Source organism: Capricornis sumatraensis, chromosome 11, assembly GCF_032405125.1.
Source record: "Capricornis sumatraensis isolate serow.1 chromosome 11, serow.2, whole genome shotgun sequence".
In the NCBI taxonomy this organism is placed as follows: Eukaryota; Metazoa; Chordata; class Mammalia; order Artiodactyla; family Bovidae; genus Capricornis; species Capricornis sumatraensis.
Window position 1 is genome coordinate 99,084,259 of NC_091079.1, and position 25,802 is coordinate 99,110,060.

The following is a 25,802-nucleotide window of genomic DNA, read 5'->3' on the forward strand; positions in this document are numbered from 1 at the left end:
AATAGTCTTAATGGATTGAGTATTCTAGTTTTCAGAAGTACAAAGTGACGGTTAGCTTAGAATGAGTCAAGAAACTACAGTAGGAACACACAGGTATGAAGAAAAGTCCCTATCTTCAGTCTTAGACTAATAGATCCTTAATACATGTCTGAGAATAGTTTCTGAGATATTTTTTAACATAAAATATTGCTACTCGTGCAGCACAGTATAACTGATAAGAATTGCTGTATAGGTAAGGATGCAAAGAGACAGAAAGGTCATATTGATACGCAGATGCCAAGTACCAGTTGGAGACATTCACGGGAGAGATGGCAGTTCTCACAGTGCACATGATTTAATTTTTTGCCTAAACAAAATTTCAGAGATGTTAATCAGCTGTAAAAATTATCAAATTAGTGAAACAAGGTGAAAAAATTGACTTAGATTCAGACATAAAATCCTAAAATTTTTTGGTTCTTTTTGCTTCCCACACTTGCCCATAAATTGCAATGACACTGGATACCACAGACTCCTAATGTCCTTCTCGTATGTTAATAGAAATGCCCTCCAGTGACTAATGATTATCAGTCAAGTGTCACTGAGTCATCATTTATCAAGTCATACTTTGTGAGTTCTTTCAGGATACTGCCTTTTCTGGTAGTCTTCTACTGACCGATTAGAAAACGGGTGTGATTTAAGGACCATAGAGAAGGACTGAATATCCTAATTCTTAAGTGTTCTTGATTTGAGGTCTGAAAATTAGCAGTTAAAACACATATATTTTGGACTTCTCTAGTGGTCCACTGGTTAAGAATCTTCCTTCTAATGCAGAGGGCATGGTTTCAATCCCTGGTCCAGGAAGATCCCACATGCTCAGGGCAACTAAGTCCGTGGGTCACAACTACTGGGGCTCATGTGCCCTCGGCCCATGCTCTGCAACAGAGGAGCCACCGCAATGGAAAGTCCTTACACTACGACTAGGGGAAGCCGGCACACGATGGCGAAGGCCGCGAATAGCCAAGAATAAATAAGCACATGAATGAAAAACGTTTAAAAAACAGACTATTTAAACTACAGTGCCAGTTCTTCAGGGCAGACATAATTCTTCACCTGCTAATTATGTCTACCTTCATGTACATAGAAGATCAAACAAATAGATTGTTAACAAGCAGAGGGAAAAAATAAAGATTATGGGTTCCTAATAATGGATAAAAAAGGGATTTTTGAGGGTTGTAAAGTTATTGAAGTTAATCTTTACTACTTCACAAATTTACCTCTAACTGAACCCATTATCAAATATTCAGCAAAGAATACCAGCTGCTGCTGCTGCTAAGTCGCTTCAGTTGTGTCCGACTCTGTGCAACTCCATAGACGGCAGCCCACCAGGCTCTGCCATCCCTGGGATTTTCCAGGCAAGAACACTGGAGTGAGTTGCCATTTCCTTCTCCAATGCATGAAAGTGAAAGGTGAAAGTGAAATCGCTCAGTCGTGTCCGACTCTTCGCGACCTCATGGACTGAAGCCCACCAGGCTCCTCCGTCCCCGGATTTTCCAGGCAAGAGTACTGGAGTGGGGTGCCATTGCCTTCTCTGAAAGAACACCAGAAGGGGAAAAAAATGGATTGTGCATTTGAGTTTTATTTTTTGTTTTTATTTGCAAAAGGAGTGGTGGAGAAATTATTTTCATGATAGGCCAGAAAGTTTGCCCGTTCTCTTCAGGTACCTGTGAGATCAAAGAAACTTCAAGGCAAAGAGGGAAAAATGAACAGGCTGTTGGAAATCTCAAAGCAACGTTAGAACAGGATGCTCTGCTTCCAGGTACGTGTGGCACCTGAGGCCGCCCTGTGCGGAGCCAAGATTAAGAATTCGTCACAACTCAAGATTCAATTTTCAAGTGACTGAGATTGAAAAAGCCCTGTGACTTCACATTCTGCAGTGTGATCAGCCATTTCCAGCTACATGGCCAGGGTTCAGAATCTGAATCGTATCAAGTTAGGTAAGAAAACTAAGTTCAATAATTAATACAAAAAGCCCCACAGCTTGCTTTTTCTATGGACTGCTAGAACATTCTTTGGGGGATTTTAAATTATCAAATTTCTCTCTTCTCTTCCAAAGTTTGCATTGTAAATTTCAACCAGCAGCTTCAGCATTGTCCAGCATTTGTTATAAATGCCGAATACTGGATCCCACTCCAGACTCACTATGTCAAAATATATCTCTTAGGACTCAGTTCAGTTCAGTTGCTCAGTTGTGTCTGACTCTTAAAGTGCATTAGATTTGTATGAGTTAAAGTGTGAAATACATTAATCTGAAATCTGCTTCTTTGACAGTAAACCAAGTCTATGGGTCCTTGCCTTGGAGAACACAGACCACTGATTATTTGTATGTGGCGATCTTAGTGACATATTTCAGTGATTCTTCAAAATCTGTGTTTCTATTGACTCTTAATGTGAGTGGAAAGAATAAAAGTAATTCAACATTTTCTTTGGATAGTACTAAATGTTAACCTTGCTTCTTCTCCAACTCTTCTCTCTTTCTTGAACTCCCTTCTAACAATTATTAAAACTCAACACATAAACCCAATACAACCAATGATGAGGCTGCAAATATTTACATATTCAATTCCTTACCAAAGTTTAACATATTTTGTAATTATAAGTAACATTATAAAAAGATAGCTAATGTCACTAATATTCAAAATAAAAGGTATGATAAGGTAGAATTTTCAGTTCAGTTCAGTTCATTTCAGTTCAGTCGCTCAGTCGTGTCCAACTCTTTGCGACCCCATGAATCGCAGCATGCCAGGCCTCCTGTCCATCACCAACTCCCAGAGTTCACTCAGGCTCACGTCCATCAAGTCGGTGATGCCATCCAGCCATCTAATCCTCAGTCGTCCCCTTCTCCTCCTGCCCCCAATCCCTCCCAGCATCAGAGTCTTTTCCAATGAGTCAACTCTTCGCATGAGGTGGCCCAAGTACTGGGGCTTCAGCTTTAGCATCATTCCTTCCAAAGAAATCCCAGGGCTGATCTCCTTCAGAATGGACTGGTTGCATCTCCTTGCAGTCCAAGGGACTCTCAAGAGTCTTCTCCAACACCACAGTTCAAAAGCATCAATTCTTCGGCGCTCAGCCTTCTTCACAGTCCAACTCTCACATCCATACACGACCGCAGGAAAAACCATAGCCTTGACTAGACGGAACTTAGTCGGCAAAGTAATGTCTCTGCTTTTGAATATGCTATCTAGGTGAGTCATAACTTTTCTCCCAAGGAGTAAGCATCTTTTAATTTCATGGCTGCAGTCACCATCTGCAGGGATTTTGGAGCCCCCAAAAATAAAGTCTGACACTGTTTACACTGTTTCCCCATCTATTTCCCATGGAGTGATGGGACCAGATGCCATGATCTTCATTTTCTGTCAACTTTTTGCTCTCCTCTTTCACTTTCATCAAGAGGCTTTTTAGTTCCTCTTCACTTTCTGCCATAACGGTGGTGTCATCTACATATCTGAGGTTATTGATATTTCTCCTGGCAATCTTGATTCCAGCTTGTGTTTCTTCCAGTCCAGCATTTCTCATGATGTACTCTGCATAGAAGTTAAATAAGCAGGGTGACAATATACAGCCTTGACGTACTCCTTTTCCTATTTGGAACCAGTCTGTTGTTCCATGTCCAGTTCTAACTGCTGCTTCCTGACCTGCATACAGATTTCTCAAGAGGCAGGTTAGGTGGTCAGGTATTCCCACATCTTTCAGAATTTTCCACAGTTTATTGTGATCCACAGTCAAAGGCTTTGGCATAATCAATAAAGCAGAAATAGATGTTTTTCTGGAACTTTCTTGCTTTTTTCATGATCCAGTGGATGTTGGCAGTTTGATCTCTGGTTCCTCTGCCTTTTCTAAAACTAGCTTGAACATCAGGAAGTTCACGGTTCATGCATTGCTGAAGCCTGGCTTGGAGAATTTTGATCATTACTTTACTAGCGTGAGAGATAAGTGCAATTGTGTGGTACTTTGAGCATTCTTTGGCATTGCCTTTCTTTGGGATTGGAATGAAAACTGACCTTTTCCAGTCCTGTGGCCACTGCTGAGTTTTCCAAATTTGCTGGCATATTGAGTCCAGCACTTTCACAGCATCATCTCTCAGGATTTGAAATAGCTCAACTGGAATGCCATCACCTCCACTAGCTTTGTTTCTAGTGATGCTTTCTAAGGCCCACTTGACTTCAAATTCCAGGATGTCTGGCTCTAGATGAGTGATCACACCATCGTGATTATCTGGGTCGTGAAGATCTTTTTTGTACAGTTCTTCCGTGTATTCTTGCCACCTCTTCTTAATATCTTCTGCTTCTGTTAGGTCCAGACCATTTCTGTCCTTTATTGAGCCCATCTTTGCATGAAATGTTCCCTTGGTATCTCTAATTTTCTTGAAGAGATCTCTAGTCTTTCCCATTCTGTTCTTTTCCTCTATTTCTTTGCATTGATCACTGAAGAAGGCTTTCTTATCTCTTCTTGCTATTCTTTGGAACTCTGCATTCAGATGCTTATATCTTTCCTCTTCTGCTTTGCTTTTCACTTCTCTTCTTTTCACAGCTATCTGTAAGGCCTCCCCAGACAGCCATTTTGCTTTTTTGCATTTCTTTTTCATGGGGATAGTCTTGATCCCTGTCTCCTTTACAATATCATGAACCTCCGTCCGTAGTTCATCAGGCACTCTATCTATCAGATCTAGTCCCTTACATCTTTTTCTCACTTCCACTGTATAATCATAAGGGATTTGATTTGGGTCATACATGAATGTTCTACACTCTTCCAAATTATCAACCATCATTAAACTAAATTGCAATTTAGATTTTGTCCCTCAAGATTTTTTACCATATTCTATTACTTGTAAGATAAGATTTTAAACTCCTTCCCCTAAGTGTTGAGACTCTTCCTGGTTACACATTTGCAGATGTATCTATTGCTGCTCCTTCTATGTACTCTATTTTCTAGCCACTTGGAAGTTCTAAACATCGTTCAGAGTTCAAATATATGTTCCCTCTTACACCTCAATGATTTTAATGATCGTCTTCTCTCATACTGGACTCGCTTTCCTCCTTCGCTCCTTATGTGCCTATTAATATTTGCTCAGTTTTTCAAGGCTGAGCTTTATGATGATTCCCTTAGCCTTTGTTTGTCTTTCTTCACTTTGCCTTTTTTTCTTTCTCTTAAGTTCCCTTTATTTATGTTAACTTCAGTGTTTTGAGACAGTCTCACACACTCTAGTGCAAGATGCTTAAGAAATGAGTTTCTAGATAAATGTCTTCTCTAAATAAAATGTAACACAATCACACCTATTCAAAATATCTTTTGAATTAAATTTTTCCTTTGTTACAGCAGAGAGAAAGTTTAAAGCTTGTCAAAAGACAAAGGATATTATAGAAAAATTTTATGAATTCTATAATTAGTATATGGAAAAAAAGGTTTTGCAAATTCAGATCAAAGGTTGAATCTTCTGTTGCATAGGAACAGTTTCATGGGATAAAATATATGGAAAGACATTTAACATATCCAAATGTGACTTCTACTGACAAAGTAATACTAATTTCTTTGGATAAGAGATTTTCAGATATGCTGTAATTTATTTTTTAATCTACATAGTCTTGGGCATTATACACCTACAACAGAAGGAAATTACCACTAGAATATAAGCTCAAAAAATCATTTTTGTTCACTAATGTATTCCAATCATCCAGTACAGTGCCTGACATAGAACAGGTACTGAGTAACTAGCTATGTGAAGAAATTATTGGATAAATGAATAACTTAGAGGTGATTCTCACTTATTTGGGACTACTAAATCAGGAAGAATAAAGTCAATACATCCATGAAGTAACATATCTGTGAAATTAAAGATAGGAACAGAGTAAGCGCAATATTTGCACTGGGCCTCCTTCTGACATGCTCACAAACGGTCCGCTTGTATGAAATCACAGCCGGATACTGATTTGCACTTGAGAGAGGCAGTCAATGGAATGAACTCATAGGTTCCAGAGATTGCACATGATTCTTCTTCAACAGCTGCTAGTGATAACACCACTACCCACACACTTAGCAGAGCTGCATGAAGTCAATTCCTCACCTCAACTCTCCACAGATTTGTAGACAACTAAAGGTCATCGTTTTAATCAATTAAGTCTTTAAAGTCAATCAAGTTATCTTTCTTATATTATTCTGTTCTCCTTCACATTGCTGTTGTATATGCATTACTATAAAATTTAGAGACTACTTCTTTGATTATTTAATCATGATTTAATTTTTATGTTTTATAAGTAAAACAAAGGAAATTGAATTTGATTTTTTTAATTCAGACTAGGTATTGTTGGTATAGAAGGAATATAATAATTTTTTATATCTACTTTATGTTTACCTGTTATTCTTTATATCCTGAAAATAATAATAGTGATAAAATAATATTGAAACTATAATAATACTAGAATAACAATACCAGTGGTCACAGCACATCAGCCTCATACTTACTGTTTGAGGTGTATCATCTCATTTAAGCCTCTCAAAATGAAAGACAGGCACCAGTAGCATGCCCAGTTTAACCCATGCAAAATGAGATTTATAAAATTGGAACTATTATCTACTTCAATGATTAATGTTAAATAATTTTCCAAGACAATAAATAGCCCGTTGAGATGTCAGACCTCAAACACGTGCTCATCCTTATATATACTACATGATGCTACATGGGGTCTTCCAGTTTTTCTGACACCAAATTTCTATAGACAATTTGTTTGTAAATAACAAAAATGTTGTCTCTCTTTTAATGTAGACTAGCTGAACTAGCCTGTTAAACAGATTCAAACCAAACACAAAGCATGATGAAGATTTTGACTCTGAGATTATATATTGTATATAGTTTTATTGGGTCAAAGCAAAAATTCTGGTCTTTTGAGGCAGAAATGATAATTAGAGTCCATTTAATTACACATGTAGATAGTTAAATATATTTCCATTTAGACTTGCTAGAATGAAAGATTTGATTAAAAAATTTCCTAGCATTGATCTATTCTTGCATTCATGAAATAAACCCCACTGGCTATGATGAATTAAATTCTTTAAATACAGCTGGATATCATTTGCTGATAATTTACTTTCTATTTTTTCATCTATATTCATAATTGAGATTGATATTTTCTTTCTTACTCTTTGTTAGGTCTTTTTATCAGCATTACAGGATAGCTTTTCGTCTTTCTCTATGCTCTGGAAACATTTAAATAGGCTGAAAATTATCTGTTTCTTGAGGATTTGAAAAAAAAGTGTCTTATTAAATGATCTGATTTCAGTCTTTTAGGGGATAGGGCAATATTCTCATTTAGTTCAGCTTTATCAGGTTTTCTATAATGACTTAGCCAACATTGATATTTTCTTGCTGATTTATCTATCTCACAAAAAGAACCTTGAGATTAATGAGGCTTTTACAGAATGCATTTATTTTCACACTTCTTCTGTATCTATTTTCATGCACTTTCTGTGTTAAGTGATCACCAACAATATCTTGAACATCTGTCTGGTAGTTTCCCATCAGTGAATCTCACTTTCCAAAAAACAAATACAGCCACTACCTTTCTTCACATCCCTGACACTATGGTGCTAGTTAGGCAAGAAGTTAGCTAAGAGCAAGGAGAAGCAACCCTTTCAGCTAAACATCCAATGGCCATCTAATCCCATCCAGCAATTTGCCAGCTCTGCCCCTAACACGTCCCCATCAGCAAAGAGTCAGGGGCTGGGAAATATCCCCCACTACAACCTGGCGAGACTTTCCCTACTCTAGCCCATGTGCACACCTCACACTGCTGCTGCTAAGTCGCATCAGCTGTGTCTGACTCTGTGCGACCCCATAGACGGCAGCCCACCAGGCTCCCCTGTCCCTGGAGTTCTCCAGGCAAGAGTACTGGAGTGGGTTGCCATTTCCTTCTCCAATGCATGAAAGTGAAAAGTGAAAGTGAAGTTGCTCAGTCGTGTCCGACTCTTAGCGACCCCATGGACTGCAGCCTACCAGGCTCCTCTGTCCATGGGATTTTCCAGGCAAGAGTCCTGGGGTGGGGTGCCATTGCCTTCTCCACACCTCACACTATCATGTACCAAAGTAATCTTCAGTGGCCACTGGACTAATTAACTGCTCATAAATATTCCATGAATATATACCTCTAATTATAACAGACTGAATTACAGGAAGGGCATGCACAGTAGAGCATCTTGTTATATAATCTGCAACTGTCAATCAAGGACCCTCCCAAATATGCAAATAACTTTGCCCTCAAAACTGTGTACCCCAGCCCTCCTGGTGATTGCTTCCCTTGGCGTAACCCACCTCTCTCTTGAGGTATCCCCTCTATTCTTTCCTTACCATCAATCAACTTTCTTGCAATAGATAAGACCTCAGATTATTCTTTGTATTCTTACCAAGAACCAAGGCCCACAGGAGGAGTGGTCTCCAGACTCTCCTCCACTAACACTACTAGATTTCAGCTCTTCCAATCAAAGTACCCACAGAATTTTTTTAATTAACTTATTTTTTATTGAAGGATAATTGCTTTACAGAATTTTGCTGTTTGCTGTTTGCATTTTTCAAACCTCAGCATGAATCAGCCATAGGTATATATATATATATATATATATATATATATATATCCCCTCCCTTTTGAACCTTCTTCCCATCTCCCTCCCCATCCCACCCCTCTGGGTTGATACAGAGCCCCTGTTTGAGTTCCCCGAGTCATACAGCAAATTCCCATTGGCTATCTGTTTTACACATGGTACTGTAAGTTTCCATGTTATTCTCCATACATCTCACCCTCTCCTCCCCTCTCCCCATGTCCATAAGTCTATTCTCTATGTCTGTTTCTCATTGCTGCCCTGTAAATAAATTCTTCAGTACCATTTTTCTACATTCCATATATATGTGTTAGAATATGGTATTTATCTTTCTCTTTCTGACTCACTTCACTCTGTATAATAGGTTCTAGGTTCATCCACCTCATTAGAACAGATTCAGATGTGTTCCTTTTTATGGCTGAGTAATATTCCATTGTGTATATGTACCACAGCTTCTTTATCCATTCATCTCTCACTGGACATCTAGATTGCTTCCATGTTCTAACTAATGTAAATAGTGCTGCAGTGAACAATGGGATACATGTGTCTCATTCAATTTTGTTTTCCTCAGGGTGTATGCCTAGGAGTGGGATTGCTGGGTCATATGATGGTTTTATTCCTAGTTTTTTAAGGAATCCCCATACCGTCTTCCATTGTGGCTGTATCAATTTACATTCCCACCAACAGTGCAAGGGTGTTCCCTTTTCTCCACTTCCTCTCCAGCATTTATTGTTTGTAGACTTTTTGATGAGGGCTGTTCTGACCGGTGTGAGGTGATATCTCATTGTAGTTTTGATCTGGATTTCTCTAATAATGACCATGTTGAGCATCTTTTCATGTGTTTGTCAGCCATCTGTATATCTTCTTTGGGGCTTCGCTGGTGGCTCAGAGGGTAAAGCGTCTGCCCGCAATGCGGGAGACCCAGGTTCGATCCCTGGGTTGGGAAGATCCCCTGAAGGATATGGCAACCCTATTCCAGTATTGTCTGTTTAGGTCTTTTTCCCACTTTTTGATTGTGTTGTTTGTTTTTCTGGTATTGACTTGTGAGCTGCTTGTATATTTTGGAAATTAATTCATCAGTTGTTTCATTTGCTATTATTTTCTCCCCTTCTGAGGGCTGTCTTTTCTCCTTGCTTATAGTTTCCTTTGCTGTGCAAAAGCTTTTAAGTTTAATCAGGTCCCACTTGCTTACTTTTGTTTTTATTTCTGTTACTCTAGGAGGTGGGTCATAGAGTATCTTGCTTTGATTTATGTCGAGTGTTCTGCCTATGTTTTCCTCTAAGAATTTTAGAGTTTCTGGTCTTACATTTAGGTCTTTAATCCATTTTGAGTTTCTCTTTGTGTGTGGTGTTAGGAAGCATTCTAGTTTCATACTCTTACAGGTATCTGTCCAGTTTTCCCAGCACCACTTATTGAAGAGACTGTCTTTGTCCATTGTATATTCTTGCCTCCTGGGTCACTAATAAGGCACCCATAGGTGTGTGGGTTTATTTCTGGACTTTCTATGTTGTTCCATTGGTCTGTATTTCTGTTTTTGTGCCAGTACCACACTGTGTTGTTGACTGTAGCTTTGTAGTATAACCTGAAGTCAGGAAGCTTGATTTCCCCAGCTCCATTCTTCTTTCTCAAGACTGCTTTGGCTATTGGGGGTCTCTTGTGTTTCCATATGAATTATGAAATTTTTTGTTCTAGTTCTGTGAAAAATGCCATTGGTAATTTGATAGGGATTGCATTAAATCTGTAGATTGCATTTGGTAGTATAGTCATTCTCACAATATTGATTCTTCCTACCCAGGAACATGGAATATCTCTCCATCTGCTTATGTCATCTTTGATTTCTTTCATTGGTGTCTTATAATTTTCTGTGTACAGTTATTTCATCTCCTTAGGTAAGTTTATTCCTAGATATTTAATCCTTTTTGTTGCAATGGTGAATGGGATTGATTCCTTAATTTCTTTTTCTGATGTTTTATTGTTAGTATATAGAAATGCAGTTGATTTCTAAAGCAGCCACAGGATTCTTAGGTTTAGAAGTTGCTTGCATAATAATCCAGATCAGACATGAAAACTCCATATTACTAAAATGTTATGGATTGAATGTTTGTGCCCTCTAGCCCCCAAATTCATATGCTGAAACCCTAATCCCCTGCCCCCTGCAACGTGGCTATATTTGGAGATGGGGCCTTTAAGGAAATACTTAAAGTTAAATGAAGTCATATTGGTGAGCTCTCAGTCGAATCAGATTAGTGTCCTATAAGAAATGACATCCACCTCTGCAAGCAAGGAAGAGAAGAACCTCACCAGGACCTGAACGTGCTGACACCCAGACCTTGGACTTCCAGCCTGCTGGGATGTGAGAAATCAGTTCCTGTTGTTTGCATCCAGCCAGTGGCAATGGTAGCTCAAGAAAATAAACAAGAGTGAAAAGAAATACAGTAGAATAATCTGGAGCCAGCAGGAGCTGCAGGCAGCTTCTCCACAGAAAGAGAAAACCGCTCCTCTGGGCCAATTCTGTTTGGTCATATTGTTGCAGCTCCTCTAAAGGCCCTGTGAGCAAGAGATATTTCATGGTAAAATTTTTTCCTACTTAAGCAGGCTAGAACAAACTACTTAAACAACCTACCCAAACAAGCTAGAGTGTCTTCTGATAAGACCTTTACCCACTACAAACCTAATTTATTTATTTAAATATATTCATTGCTAATTTCTCAACATATTTTCTCCCATCAGAACTTCATATTTTACATTTCAAAAAGGCAGTACATGGGAGAGCAAACATTTTAAACATACTATTTTGGCAGGTCCCCAAAAGATGCTCACATCCTCATATCTAGAACCTGTGTGTTATGCAATATGGCAAGAGAAATTAACATTGTGAATAGAATTCCTTGACTTTAGGTGTCTAGCAAAGTGATTTGGTTATACATATACATGTATCTTTTTATTTTTCAAATTCGTTTCCCATTTAGGCTATTGCAGAATATTTCGGTTATCCATTCTGAGTATAGTAGTATGTACATGCCAATCCCAAACTCCCAGTCTATCCCTCCCTGCTCTGTTCCACACAGGTAACGGTACGCTCTTCTCAATGTCTGTGAGTCTGTTTCTGTTTGGTGAATAAGTTCGCTTGCATCATGGTTTAGATTCCACATAGAAGTGATGTCATATGACATTTTTCTTCCCCTGTCTGACTTACCTCACTTGGTAAAATAACGTCCAGGTCCATCCCTGCCACTCCAAATGGCATTCTTGTGTTCTTCTAATGGCTGAGTAATACTCCACTGTATTCCACATCTTCTTTATCCAATCCTCTGTCAATGGATATTTAGGTTGCTTGTGTCCTGACTACTGTAAGTAAGGTTGCAGTGAACACTGGCGGTGGATTACTCACTGACTCGTGTCCAACTCTTTGTGACCCCAGGGCTGTAGCCCACCATGCTTGTCTGTCTGTGGGATTCTCCAGGCAAGAATACTGGGGTGGGTTGCCATTTCCTTCTCCAAGGGATCTTTCCGATCCGGGGCTTGAATCAGGGTCTCCTGCACTGCCAGCAGATACTTTGCTGACCATGCCATCTGGGAAGTGATGAACACTGGGTCCACCTCAACAAACTGAAGAATCGAAACCATGTGACCACCACCCTGGTCACCGCGTCCTCCACCTCCTCCCCTCCCAGGCAGCCCGCTCACCCCAGTCTCTGTCTCCGCCTCCTCCCACCCGACAGTCTTGCACCCAACTCTCTACCCCAGCACGCTCCTTCCTCCACGGGGTCCCAGGGGCGCCTCCCACCCGAGCAGTCTCGGGCGCCCCAGTCTCTGCCCCGGCCCTCTCATGCCTGGGTGGGCTTGCAGGCTCCACAGCCTCAGGTGCAGATGCTGGAGGGGGGACCCACATGCAGAGGTGGGGGCTGAGCAGAGCTGAGCCCCGGGGCCATGCAACGAAGGATGAAAAGCTGAAATCTCTCCTCACAGCTGCGAAAACTACAAATGTAGACCCTAGCTTTGCAAACTCAGCGCCTACGGATCTGAACAGACAACTGCTCCTGCAGCCTAGATGGGTCTAGCCTCCGCAGCTGAACACTATGTGGGCACGAACACCGGGGGCTGGGGCGAGTCAGAGTCGGAGCTGCCCCCACAGCACACATAGCAGATCCAGATCGTGATTACCGCAGTCCTGCAATCCTTCAGTGGGCCTACGCCGGGGGTGAAAAGAACGTCTAAGAGATCCCAGAGTGAACTGCTGGTGGACCTACAGTCAAGGCGAGGTGGAGAGCAGTGCCAGCAAGAGTAACCTGGGAGCTGGCACGGGGGTGAAAGGTGACACAGCAGAGAACATCTCCAGAGGAGGGCTAGTCAGCGGTCTCTCCCCCGGTGGAACTTGGCATTGCAGATCAGAAACACAGCTAAGGAACAAAGGGAAGGCCTGTTGGAGGAGAGGCCCAGATGGTAAAGAATCTGCCTGCAATGCGGGAGACCTGGGTTCGAGCCCTGGGCTGGGATGATCCCCTGGAGAAGGGAAAGGCTACCCACTCCAGGATTCTGGCCTGGAGAATTCCGTGGACTGTATAGTCCATGGGGTCACAAAGAGTCAGACACGACTGAGTGCCTTTCACTTCACTCACTACTCCAACACCTAGAGAGTAGACCCTGCCCCTAATAGGGCAGGGACACACACAGAGCAGAGAGTAGGCCCTGCTCAAGAGCCAGGTCACCACCACATCAGCCATACCGCCTCTAAAGGGGATAACAGCCAGCACGCACTGAAGGAAGAGTTAGTAGAGATCTACATCGAAAATAGCTGCATCGTGTAAGTTTGTGTAAGCAGCGTTCTCATCCATTGTGGTTTTTGTAACTAAGTTGTGTCTCACTCTTTGCAACCCCATGAACCGCAGCACACCAGGCCTCCCTGTCCATCACCAACTCCCAGAGTTTACTCAAACTCATGTCCATTGAGGCAGTGATGCCATCCAACCATCTCATCTTCTGTCGCCCCCTTCTCCTCTTGGCTTAATCTCTCTTATCACATTGAATTGCTTTTTTAAATGGTTTTAATTGCTGCTTTGACTAAACACTTGTTTGGGAAAGTTTGTATCATCTGGTGACTCAGATGATAGAGAATCCACCTGCAATGCGAGAGACCTGGGTTTGATCCTTGGTTCAGGAAGATCCTCTGGAGAAGGGAATGGCTATCCACTACAGTATTCCTGCCTGGAGAATCCCCATGGACAGAGGAGCCTGGCGAGTTTTAAATCTAAGAATTGTTGTAATTTGTTGCTATTGATATTGACGACATTTAAACCTCTGATAATAATTTCCATCTGTATTGCACACAAATCAGAAAATGGGTCTTATATAATTGAACCATTAGTATATACACAAAATTTGCTTGCAATCTTATTGAGTGGATACTCAATCTTCTCTGTTTCCACAATATTTAAACTTCTTAATAAATAATTTATATCCTGCAAACCTACTTACGAATTTATGTCTGGTTATTCTGGTAAAGGTTGGATTTCTTTTTTTTCATGTATTAAAAGTAACTCCTTGATGATTTTCTCATAGATTCCTGAAAGTTATTTTACTATATATAGTTTTCTGCTATTTACATTGGAAAGCAGGTCATCTCATCATTGAGGCCTGAATTTTTTATTTCTATTTAAAATTTATTTTCCCTTTCAGGACTTTTACCTTGATGAAAACTTTGTCTGAAATAAATATTGAATAGTTTTTCCTTTTTTTTTTGCACTTACTATTTCAACATTTGCACATTACTTTCTGGGTTTTTTTTTTTTTTTTGGTATGTTTCATGTAAATAGCATATATTGGAATTTTATTACCTTTATTCAAACTTATAGTCTCTTCCTCACAATATGATAGTTTAAACACTGACATTTTAACTGAATTTTAAATATCTTTACATGAATAGATTTGTTATACAAATAGATGCACATATTCATCTTCTGCAGTTATGCATCACATGGGGTTAATTTTATTACTGGTCATTTTCAAGAAGTTTTAAAAGCATTATTGAGTATCAACATGTGTATCAGTATGATGTATATATGCCTAAAGACTACCTCTTTTAGGGTGATTTAGCCACTCCAGTGCTCTTGCCTGGGAAATCCCATGGACGGAGGAGCCTGGTGGGCTGCAGTCCATGGGGTTGAGAAGAGTCGGAGATGACTGAGAGACTTGACTTTCACTTTTCACTTTCATGCCTTGGAGAAGGAAATGGCAACCCACTCCAGTGCTCTTGCCTGGAGAATCCCAGGGATGGGGGAGCCTGGTGGGCTGCCGTCTATGGGGTCGCACAGAGTCGGACATGACTGAAGTGACTTAGCAGCAGCAGTCATTCCTTTCAAAACACTTGGTCTATGAAAGATACGGCTATAAAACACTGCATAATTTCACTAGTTCATTCAGGAAATTCTCATGATATTTATTTCAGAGATAATCTGCTCACCTGGACAAAAAATTTTTTGTCAGTCAAGACTCAGTTCATTATCCCTGCTTTGTTGTGTCCACCAAAACTAAATTATGATATCGTGAATTTAGCTTTATCTCTATCAGATTCCCTCTTGCAAAGATGGAAATCATTTGCTCCTAAATGCAGTCTGTAAGTTGCCCATTTTAGATTATCCTTTTGAGACACTACTAAGATTTTGCATTATTCTACCTACTGTAGAAAGTTCTAATAAATTTAACTTTAATAACAAGCCTGGAGATAGCTTGTAATACTGAACAGTATTAGAATCAAAACAAAGTGCCATCTCTTTTTTATGATAAGGAGTTTAATATCCCTCATTTTTTCCTTGCACATTCCCACAGTATAATATCTAATGTAACATGATTTACACCAAGGATACTGCAATTAATTTTACATTCATAAATTCTCTGAAACAATTATTTAAGTTTAATTTGCATTAGTTTTTGCATTTTATACCTTATTTATCTAATCATAAACATTTAATTTAGAATTATTCTATGTTAGTGGAATATTACTGAAACATACACTGAAAACTTTTAAACATTTTTCAAAGTAATTTGCAAATAAATCTTTTATTATTTGATTACTTAGATTTTGATGACTTGGCATATTTGAATACTTTGTATACTGATTTCTAAAATTTGTTTGGATAAAAATTCTCTCTCAAGTCTTCATAAACACTCTTTACTAACATCTGGTATTTAATGTTTCAGATAGTTTGGAAGTTAGACTACTTCTTTTACTAATAATCTATTTTTCTTTTTCTTTTAATCTGTATTGTTATGTATTTTATTTCTCTTGTGTGCTGCTATAGATTTTACTTTTTTTATTTATTCTCATCATTATTTTTCTTTTCTAGCTGACTTTTCTAAAGGAAGGGTTTCCCTTTTGAAACATTTTACCTTAAATGGTAAAGTTTTTCTTGCAGGCTGTTTAATTTTGTATATGTTTGTAAATTTTAAGAGACTTATCTCCAACAATCATGCAACGTCTTGAACAATGCTTAATAAAATTATTATGTTTTATTCTCCTGCTGAAATACCTATAATTTCATTCACTGTCATTTCTTGCTATTATCTTCTCCCTCTGTTATGGAGGAAAGTGTCTTAAGTCTTCAGTCAGTTCAGTTCAGTCACTCAGTCATGTCTGATCCTTTGCAACCCCATGGACTGCAGCACACCAAGCCTCCCTGTCCATCACCAACTCCCGGAGCTTACTCAAACTCATGTCCATTGAGCCAGTGATGCCATCCAACCATCTCATCCTCTGTCATCCCCTTCTCCTCCCGCCTTCAATCTTTCCCAGCATCAGGGAAATGAGTCAGCTCTTCGCATCAGGTGGCCAAAGTATTGGAGCTTCAGCTTGAGCATCAGTCGTTCCAATGAATATTCAGGACTGATCTCCTTTAGGATGGACTAGTTGCATCTCCTTGCAGTCCAAGGGACTCTCAAGAGTCTTCTCCAACACCACAGTTCAAAAGCATCAATTCTTTGGCACTCAGCTGTCTTAATAGTCCAACTTTTACATCCATACGTGACTACTAGAAAAACCATAGCCTTGACTACGTGGACCTTTATTGGCAAAGTAATGTCTCTGCTTTTTAGTATGCAGTCTAGATTGGTCATCACTTTCCTTCCAAGGAGTAAGCATCTTTTAATTTCATGGCTGCAGTCACCATCTGCAGTCTTAAGTCTTACATATCATTAAATCCTGATTTTTAATTTTTCTGATAAAAATTTCATTCATACATTGTTATTTGTTTTCTTGGTTACTTCTTTATCTTTTTATTCTCCCTTTTCATCTTATCCTGTCCAACCTTGATCGTTTTCCACATCAAGGATGTCAAAGAACTTTCTGAAGTAATTTTGTTTTTTGAATTAATAGCTCATTTTCAAAGGCACTGTCTTTTTGAGTCTTCATCTGATGTTTTCTTCTCTTTGATCTGTGGTGCTTTACTGTTCCCATTATTAAACTCTGTAGGAGTTAGCAGAGTCGGTGGCCACCAAGACATCTGGTGCGGCCTTGCTTGCTCACTGCTTAGCGCTTGGATGTCTGCTCAGTTCCTGTTTTGGACACAGAGCTGAGGAGCAGATTGATCACAGAAGTCCTAAGCTATCACCCAATTTCCAGAAAATATTCTGCTTAGACTATGGCTTCTTTACTTTTCTGCACTCTGAAAAGATTTGGCTGTATATTGAACAATAAGGAAATGTTTAAAGAAAATTCCAAGAAAAACTGTATATTAAAATCAGATATCATTCCACTTTAAAAATAAAATACATACCAACAAATGTGCTTCTTAGTATTGGTGTTAGTCATTGACACCAACAGCTATTGAAAGGTCTCATAACAGACATTTTGAGACAGCTGAAGCCACTGAAATATGGCTTCAAATTACTAATGATTTTTTTGGGGGAAAGTGGTCAGTCCGGCTAATTAACTATGGTTTATTATTTACTTTAAAAGAATACTGCATTTTAGTTTCATATTAATGAAAATAAGGATTTCTTTTTTCACAGCTAATATCCAAGATCTCCTAATTTGGACTGCAGGTTAGGGCACCTGTTCTAGTGTTATGCCACTGGAATAATCTATTTCCTTGCATAACATCCTAAAACTCTAAATTAATGAATTCTATGCATAAACACGAGATACAGAAACACATTTTCAAGGCATCTCTAGTTTTGCCATTATCCTTCATTTGTGGGGATTGGGGGCCCTAGAAGCTGTAAGAGGGAAAGGATTACACTCTGCCCTTTTCAAAAAACCATGCCTTGAAGCAGAGGGGAATCATGCAGTTTTCTTATTGGTGCAGATCCTGTGTGTCCAAGAACAGTTAGAAGATAGTAGTTAGATAACAGGTTACATTTGTCTTGTCCAGCAGGTCATAATGATAAGGGATACAGCTGTCTCTTGAATTGTCTCCTATTCAGATTACCCATTGAAGGTTCATTGTCAAAGAGTTCCATCATCAGTTCCATCTGTCCGATTTCTGTGTGACAATCCTGACATTTTGGGAAGTGACCTGGAGGTAACAGTCATATCATGGTCATTGTTCAGATGCCAAATTACACTAAAGATATATCAAGCCATTTTAACTTTACACAGATAACATCTATACAGCCAAAACATAATTTTCAAGGCACAGTTTGGTTTTTTGAAACACTATTCAAAATCAATATCATATCATTACTTCACAAGATAAATAATTTCCATAAATAAAACAGATCAGAGCTACCCTTGAATACAAAATCCTGGGAACAGCTTTTCTATTTGTTAGGTTTATCTTAGGTAAAATCACTCACTTGCAAACTAGTATTTTCTTTTAATACACACAAATATGCATAGACACAAACTATAATATTGTACTTTATTCTATGCGTTCTGAAAATTCTAACCTTATAAAGGAGTACAATGTTTTAGTCATACATTGCAGATAGATAATCAATATGGTTATACTATCGTGTCTTTCTTATTCTTATTTCTATCAAAGGTTAGGAATGAGGGGGGAAAGCTCCAATGATATTTTGTAATAATTACAGTGTTAAATTTGTGTGTGTTCTAAACTGCTGCATGGCCATCAGCTAAAGAATTATTTTCAGCTTCTGCCTCACTATGATGACACTAAGCTTGATCTCCCGTCCAGCTCTGCACAGAACCACAAAGAACAGAGGACTAGTAACAAGTCACCATGGAAACCAAACTCCACAAGTGTTTGCACAGAATGAAGAAGGTTATATTGCTGCGGAATTTCATTTAAATGTAATTTTCTGATTGCCTTATGAGTTCAGATTCTCCAGAAAACAAAGCATTTCTCGAGTCAATAGGTTATTCATCAAGTGCAGGAACTGTGCTCTCTGTCAGCGAAAATGGTATTCCATAAGACAAATATTTTCAAGACATTTACAAAGAAGAAATAGACCAAACTCTCCCAGTTGAAAATACTCCTTGTCAAGGAGCAACGGAAAGGCTTTTCTTACTATTGGGCTGGAGAAATTAATTCTGAGAAAAGAACAGTTATCCTAGAATGAAGAAATCTTTAAACTCCATTATCAGATTGACTGGTCAATGTCTTTTCTGCTCCTTTTCAAAAGAAACTATCGACTAAACCAAACCCCCAGAGAGAATCTTTGGGTGTAGAATTTAGAAATAAAACATTGCCTTGTTCTTTGTGTGCATAATAAATTTACCAAGACTGTATCTGCAAAATTTAACCAAATATATTCAGCTGAATATAACAAAAAGCAATTGTGTATTCAAAGACGTTTCCTCCAATGCTTTTCTTAGGAGAGTTATGAAACACATAGCTGAAAAGAGTAGTGATCAAGGAATATTATTGGTAACTTGCAGATTCCCTCATATTTCTATATCTAGATCTTAAGGACAAAGCAGGTGCTAAGTCTCTTGTGTTTTTGCTCTGAATTCCTATCTTCTTTTGATTCTTTTGTGTGTATTCGGACTATATAAATATTGACATTTTGTGGTTCATTATCTTTGACAAAATAATGTGCTATAATAAGACTACTTCTCAGTCCCCATACTGAAAAACATCTCAGGTTAAAAGTTTGAGATATATATTTGATACTAGAGCAATAGATAGGAATAGTAACAAAAGGGTTCCTGAGGAACCTCCTGGAGACTGAGGTGCCTCAGTTATGGGTAAGGACTCTTAATACTAAGGACCAACCATCCCAGAACTCATCAATTTATGGCTTTTCTAAGTAAATTTTCTTAAAACTTACTCAAACGGGTTTAGATGTGAGATAACAGCTAACTGGCCCTGATTATTGCATTCGGTTCCTCGATCAACTTTGAAGACCACATAGGTCTTATCAGTAATTCAGGTTCCAGGAGACTCTTTTGTTATTCAAAGTCAACTAAGAATAATCAAGCATTTTTGGAACCCTATTTCTGACACCGTGCTGAAGGGAGATAGAAGAAAAAGGCATTCATCCTCAGAGATCTTAAAGTGTAGTTGTCCAAGCCCCACACAGAAGTGAAGAGTACGTGGGACTGTGTGATTGGCACAAGGGAGGCATGATAGAGGAATCTGGAAGCAGGGCAGGTCTGGGTAGGATAGTAAAAACCAAAACAGAGAGCTCTTGAAGAAGGGAGGGGTCTTGAAATGTGTCTAATGGGTAGCACAATCTCAAGAAGGGTAAATTTCTCTTAACGTTCAGATTTAGATGTGATTTTAAAAGTGTGTTCATTACCAGTAAGGTATTTAGAAGAGCATATAAATTCAAAGTGAACAGTCGTAAATTTGAGTCACCTCCATGCTTGTGATATTTTATAGATGATCGTTACAGAATCTTTATAGAATCATGGGATTTCAATTGAAAAGAAACAGATGTTAAAACAATTATTTTTGTTATGTCAGATGTTTGTAAAATGCTAGCGTAACAGTTGAATACTTCAATATGGTGCCCAGAATTGTTTTCAAAAGCAAGACAATGGGGAAAAAAATGTAAACATCCTGGGGAAAATATAATTATACATTTCACTTTTTGCTGATGCCAATGTTATGAATCTTAGATTAAAAGGCCAGTTATATTTTTAATGCTTCCTCTAGTTTTAACCAGCAAAAGTGCAGAGCTGTTACATTAAGCATCTTTTTTACCTTACAATTCCTGCAATAATCAAAGAAATCTAAATTAGATACTATTGTCTTTGCAAAAATAGCATGGTAGCAGTATATATCACAACAATTTTCACAAAATTCTTACTGAATTTCAAACTTTCTATCCCACTTTAGTGAACTTTTTAGAAGACTTTGGGAAATAAATTACTTTATCATACATAATGCTTTCTGAAATTTGCTTCATTGGAAAATATATTAAAATGAGTAATTAATAAGACACAAGTGCCCTTTAAACTTAATCAGTGTAATTTTTCTTCATTTTTATAAAGTTCTAACCTCCATCTGATTGAATTAACAGTTTGATGATCAAATTTATCAGTGCTGGGAATTAACTGAATGTTGGCATTGAGGATGAAGAACTGGTGTAATTATTCAGGTAGCTTAGCATGTTTCCCCACTCCAGTACTCTTGCCTGGAAAATCCCATGGATGGAGGAGCCTGGTGGGCTGCAGTCCATGGGGTCACGAAGAGTAGGACACGACTGAGCGACTTCCTTCACTTTTCACTTTTATGCATTGGAGAAGGAAATGGCACCCCACTCTAGTGTTCTTGCCTGGAGAATCCCAGGGACAGGGGAGCCTGGTGGGCTGCCGTCTATGGGGTCACACAGAGTCGGACACGACTGACGCGACTTAGCAGCAGCAGCGTGTTTCCAGTCTGGATGGAGATGAAAACTGTTTTGGATATGGAAAGGGATACTTGCTCATGCCTGTGTCATTTTCAGATGAGTTTTTGAGTTTGGCTCCATAAAAACGTATTTGACATACCTTATATCTTGGGACAATCAGCAATATCTCTCTGAGTCTTCTTTTATTCATCTGCAACGTGTGCTTTACTGCTAGGAACAGGTGTGGGGCAAACAGGATATAGTCAGAGAGAGTTCCAGGGTAGGAACTTAGGGATAGAAATATTATATCTATGGTTTTTTGTCTCCCTCCTTCCCCTCGTTATATTCCCTTAATCCAGAAAACTCCTTCATTTTTGTTTAAGAAGATGAAGAACTTCACTCACATTTTCCTCAGTCCTAGTCCTGGATCTCAGCCTTCAGGCACTTTATTTCTCTGCTCTGGATACCTTCCTGATAGGTGTTCACAAGAGAGTTATGATAACCACTAGGCAACCAAGTGTTTTGTGTGCTGAGTTCGGTGCACAGACATATGTATATATGCATATTTATGTGAAAATATAGAAATTAATTAAATTTTAAAAAACAAATGCCTAAATTAAAATAGGAAAAATAAAGATGTACATAATTTAGATACTCTAATAAATCTTTGTGAAATGTTTCTATTCACAATATTCATTGATACTTATTGATAAGGTGCCCCTGATATTTAATCTGAATTCACCTATCTCAGTTTGGTGATTTACCATAAATCAAATTGGGAGTTGAAAGTTCAATGACAAAGTAACTCAAGAGTATGATAATTTTTTAGTTTATTGTTATTGTTATTTCTTAAATAATCCTAAAAATTTAAAAGAATATTTCCAAGATGCTCTATTACTATCATGCAATAAATTATTTGGGCTTCCCATGTGGCTCAGTGGGTAACGAATCCACCTGCGATGCTCAGGAGATGTGGGTTCAATCCCTGAGTCAGGAAGATACCTTAGAGGGCATGGCAATTCACTCTAGTATCCTTGCCTGGAGAATGCCATGGACAGAGGACTTTGGTGGGCTACAGCCCACAGGATTGCAAAGTGTGGGACACGACTGAAGTGACTGAGCACACAATAAATTATTTGTGAACTGTAAATGAAAATGGTTTCTACCTCTAACTTTGACAGAATTTGCCTTGATGCTGGACTTGCCTTCTCACCATAAAAAACAGGAACACTGGATAAACATGAAACAATATTTTTTCGCATTTTGGGAAAACACCTCAGATATGCAGATGACACCACCCTTATGGCAGAAAGTGAAGAGGAACTAAAGAGCCTCTTGATGAAAGTGAAAGAGGAGAGTGAAAAAGTTGGCTTAAAGCTCAACATTCAGAAAATGAAGATCATGGCATCTGGTCCCATCACTTCATGGCAAATAGATGGGGAAACAGTAGAAACAGTGTCAGACTTTATTTTGGGGGGCTCCAAGATCACTGCAGATGGTGATTGCAGCCATGAAATTAAAAGATGCTTACTCCTTGGAAGGAAAGTGATGACCAACCTAGATATCATATTCAAAAGCAGAGACATTACTTTGCCAACAAAGGTCCATCTAGTCAAGGCTATGGTTTTTCCTGTGGTCAGGTATGGATGTGAGAGTTGGACTGTGAAGAAGGCTGAGCACCAAAGAATTGATGCCTTTGAACTGTGGTGTTGGAGAAGACTCTTGAGAGTCCCTTGGACTGCAAGGAGACCCAAACAGTCCATTCTGAAGGAGATCAGCCGTGGGTGTTCTTCGGAAGGAATGATGCTAAAGCTGAAACTCCAGTACTTTGGTCACCTCATGCAAAGTGTTGACTCATTGGAAAGGACTCTGATGCTGGGAGGGATTGGGGGCAGGAGGAGAAGGGGACGACAGAGGATGAGATGGCTGGATGGCATCACGGACTCGATGGACATGAGTTTGAGTGAACTCCGGGAGTTGGTGATGGACAAGGAGGCCTGGCGTGCTGCGATTCATGGGGTCGCAAGGAGTCGGACACGACTGAGTGACTGAACTGAACTGAACTGACACAATCCAGGTCCGTGATTCTTGAGAAAAACACATTGGGAGAAAATGCTGAAATCTCCCTTTTTTATAGGCAGCCATTTACAAACTCAGAGTAGAGAAGGGGACCTAATCAAAGTGCAAAAACATTTTGTGGGACTGTGGATGCAAAGATGTTGGGAGATTATAACTTATAATGGAAAATTCCCTCAAAAGACAGACACTGTTGGGAGGAGGGATAAATTAGGAGTTGGGATTAAAAAAGTGAAAATAGCTCAGTCGTGTCCAACTCTTTGCAACCCCATGGACTATACAGTCCATGGAATTCTCTAGGCCAGAATACTGGAGTGAGTAGCTGTTCCCTTCTCCAGGGGATCCTCCCAACCCAGGGATCAAACCCAGGTCTCCTGCATTGCAGGTGGATTCTAGACCAGCTGAGCCACAAGGGAAGCCTTGGGATGAAAATATATGCACTATTATGGGTCTCCCTGATAGCTTCTCTGATAGCTCAGTTGGTAAAGAATCTGCCGGCAAAGCAGGAGAGCCCAGTTCAACTCCTGGTTCAATTCCTGGGAAGATCCACTAGAGAACGCATAGGCTGCCCACTCCAGCGTTCTTGGGCTCCCCTTGTGGCTCAGCTGGTAAAGAATCCACCTGCAATGCAGGAGACCTGGGTTCGATCCCTGGGTTGGGAAGATCCCCTGGAGAACGGAACAGCTCCCCACTCTGGTATTCTGGCCTGTAGAATTCCGTGGACTCTATAGTGTCCGGGGTCACAAAGAGTTGGACACGACTTTGACTCACATTGGTTTCCCAGGTGGCACTAGTGGTAAAGAACCCACCTGCCAATGCAGAAGACAGAAGAGACACAGGTTCAATCCCTGGGTCTGGAAGATCCTCTAGAGAAAGAAATGTCTACCCACTCAAGTGTTCTTGCCTGGAGAGTCCCATGGACAGAGGACCCTGGCGGACTGCAGATCAAGGGGTCACAGAGTCAGACATGACTGAAGTGGCTTAGCATGTGTGCATACATTATATAAAAATAAATAACCAACAAAGACCTACTGTATAGCACAGGGAACAGTAGTCAATATCTTGTGATAACCTATAATGGAAGAGAATGTAAAAACAAACAATAAATGTATTTGTGTGTGTGTGTATATATATGTATGTTTGTATAACTGAATCACTTTGCTGTATACATTTTGTTAAAACAACATTATAAATAAGCTATATTTCAATTAAAAATTTTTTAAATGTGAGATACTCTTGAGAACCACTAAAATGAATTAATCAGTTATGTCTCAGATATCTTTTACATTTCAAAAGAATAAATAAGCTAATTAGGAGAATTATGAACAACGCTATTGATCTTAATATCAATTCTCTTGTGATTTTGCCAAAACCATTGAACTGAAAATCTTATTTTCTTATTAGAAATATTTACCTTGTTAGCCGTTTTCCTTTCATAGTCTCACTATACAAATGGTTGAATTTCACCAGAAACCAGAACTCTGGTGTCTCATCTATGTCACCAGCCTCTTGGTGACTGCATTTTCATCCCTGTTTGAACCAGACCCTGAGGTCCCTCACTCTACCCACCATTACTTTGTTTGCTTGTCCTCTACTACACGGGATCTGTCAATCATTCTTAGAAAATCGCTCGGGACATTTGCTGGCCTGCTTTTACATGCAGACCATTAACCCCTGCTGGGAGAACACCATATGTCTGTGCCAAGGCAAAGTTCCTCCGTGCAAGCTCAGCTAGTAATCCTTCTGCGTATTCAAACCGGCACACCCCAGCCGCCTCTCTACCGGCCAGATCTCCTCGAACATCTCCCAGTTCTCATTCAGTCCTCACCCCATACAGACCTTCATGCCCCTTCTCTGGAGAGGAAATGTATTTTCTTAAACTGCAGCAAGTATAGTCACCAAGTAGCAGAAATCCCTTCCACTTCCTTCACCTACCACAAGTGAATTTATCTTCAGTGACCACCTTCCTTCCCTCTTCTATAGCTCAGTTCAGTTCAGTCACTCAGTCGTATCTGACTCTTTGCGACCCCATGGACTGCAGTATGTCAGGCCTCCCGGTCCATCAACAGCTCCCAGAGCTTGCTCAAACTCATGTCCATTGAGTCGGAGATGCCATCCAACCATCTTATCCTCTGTCGTCCCCTTCTCCTTCTATAGCTCAGTGAGATCTAAGATATAAGTGCAGAGTTACCTGTTTCATACTTGCTTTGAAATGTAATGAATCCCTGAACCTCCTAAGAGACATTTTCGCTCAGTATTTTTTATCCTTTTCTTTTGTTTTCTTATATTCAGTGTATAATCATCGCTGTTGTGTTAAAAAGATAAAACAAAAGTTATTTTTCTCCATATATTATGAATATTATCTTTCTCCT